This window comes from Leptonotus elevatus, unplaced genomic scaffold, assembly GCF_054856555.1.
Source record: "Leptonotus elevatus isolate MCC_2025b unplaced genomic scaffold, RoL_Lele_1.0 HiC_scaffold_103, whole genome shotgun sequence".
In the NCBI taxonomy this organism is placed as follows: domain Eukaryota; kingdom Metazoa; phylum Chordata; class Actinopteri; order Syngnathiformes; family Syngnathidae; genus Leptonotus; species Leptonotus elevatus.
This window is the reverse complement of record NW_028233494.1, coordinates 62,501-65,000: the sequence shown is the minus strand read 5'-3', so window position 1 is coordinate 65,000 and position 2,500 is coordinate 62,501.

Here is a 2,500-nt window from a genome sequence, read left to right as displayed (position 1 = left end):
CTCTGAAAAAATTTCCAAGTTTGGCTGACTTAGAAAAAATTCGAGAACCAGGATGAGGAGGGGGAAAATGTGGCCAGTCAGGCCGACCCGAAGTGCCTCTTAGGCGGATAGGGGTTGGGCGAAACTCCCTTGAAAGTGGCACTCTGAAAAAATTTCCAAGTTTGGCTGACTTAGAAAAAATTCGAGAACCAGGATGAGGAGGGGGAAAATGTGGCCAGTCAGGCCGACCCGAAGTGCCTCTTAGGCGGATAGGGGTTGGGCGAAACTCCCTTGAAAGTGGCACTCTGAAAATATTTCCAAGTTGGGCTGACTTAGAAAAAATTCGAGAACCAGGCTGAGGAGGGGACCATCTGGCAAGGGAGTCCGACCTAAAGTGCATCTAAAGCGGATATGGGTTGGTCGAGCCTCCCTTGATTTGCCCTGGAGCTCCCACGTCTTAAAAAGGTCTCTCCTATAATTGTACACCAACCATTTTGAGGTTTGGGTGCAAACCTCTCGAATGGGGGGACTCGGTCCCCTATCTACAGCGCCCCTAATGACGACAGGTGGTACTGCGCCCCTGGTAGCCCGGCCATTGAAAATGAATGGGCCCATTCATTTCAATGGGGAATTTCGACCCCTGGTTGCCCGCCATTCATTTCAATGGGGAATTTCGACCCCTGGTCGCCCGCCATTCATTTCAATGGGGACTTTCGACCCCTGGTTGCCCGCCATTCATTTCAATGGGGGATTTCGACCCCTGGTCGCCCGCCATTCATTTCAATGGGGGATTTCGACCCCTGGTAGCCCGCCATTCATTTCAATGGGGGACTTCGACCCCTGGTAGCCCGCCATTCATTTCAATGGGGGACTTGGACCCCTGGTAGCCCGCCATTCATTTCAATGGGGGATTTCGACCCCTGGTCGCCCGCCATTCATTTCAATGGGGGATTTCGACCCCTGGTAGCCCGCCATTCATTTCAATGGGGGACTTCGACCCCTGGTTGCCCGCCATTCATTTCAATGGGGGATTTCGACCCCTGGTCGCCCGCCATTCATTTCAATGGGGGATTTCGACCCCTGGTCGCCCGCCATTCATTTCAATGGGGGATTTCGACCCCTGGTAGCCCGCCATTCATTTCAATGGGGGACTTCGACCCCTGGTAGCCCGCCATTCATTTCAATGGGGGACTTGGACCCCTGGTAGCCCGCCATTCATTTCAATGGGGGATTTCGACCCCTGGTCGCCCGCCATTCATTTCAATGGGGGATTTCGACCCCTGGTAGCCCGCCATTCATTTCAATGGGGGACTTCGACCCCTGGTTGCCCGCCATTCATTTCAATGGGGGATTTCGACCCCTGGTCGCCCGCCATTCATTTCAATGGGGGATTTCGACCCCTGGTCGCCCGCCATTCATTTCAATGGGGGATTTCGACCCCTGGTAGCCCGCCATTCATTTCAATGGGGGACTTCGACCCCTGGTAGCCCGCCATTCATTTCAATGGGGGACTTGGACCCCTGGTAGCCCGCCATTCATTTCAATGGGGGACTTCGACCCCTGGTTGCCCGCCATTCATTTCAATGGGGGACTTCGACCCCTGGTTGCCCGCCATTCATTTCAATGGGGGATTTCGACCCCTGGTCGCCCGCCATTCATTTCAATGGGGGATTTCGACCCCTGGTAGCCCGCCATTCATTTCAATGGGGGACTTCGACCCCTGGTTGCCCGCCATTCATTTCAATGGGGGACTTCGACCCCTGGTTGCCCGCCATTCATTTCAATGGGGGATTTCGACCCCTGGTCGCCCGCCATTCATTTCAATGGGGGATTTCGACCCCTGGTAACCCGCCATTCATTTCAATGGGGGACTTCGACCCCTGGTTGCCCGCCATTCATTTCAATGGGGGACTTCGACCCCTGGTTGCCCGCCATTCATTTCAATGGGGGATTTCGACCCCTGGTTGCCCGGCATTCGTTCCTATGTGGCGGGGGATTTCAACCCCAGGTCGCCCTCGTGTGGTTCTTTTTGGCGCAGCTGACGGGCTCCGCTGCTCGTGGAGGTTTGCTAGTGGAGGATAACCCCCTGCCTGGGCAACTCGAACGCCCGGCATTCGTTCCTATGTGGCGGGGGATTTCAACCCCAGGTCGCCCTCGTGTGGTTCTTTTTGGCGCAGCTGACGGGCTCCGCTGCTCGTGGAGGTTTGCTAGTGGAGGATAACCCCCTGCCTGGGCAACTCGAACGCCCGGCATTCGTTCCTATGTGGCGGGGGATTTCAACCCCAGGTCGCCCTCGTGGGGTTCTTTTTGGCGCAGCTGACGGGCTCCGCTGCTCGTGGAGGTTTGCTAGTGGAGGATAACCCCCTGCCTGGGCAACTCGAACGCCCGGCATTCGTTCCTATGTGGCGGGGGATTTCAACCCCAGGCCGCCCTCGTGTGGTTCTTTTTGGCGCAGCTGACGGGCTCCGCTGCTCATGGAGGTTTGCTAGTGGAGGATAACCCCCTGCCTGGGCAACTCGAA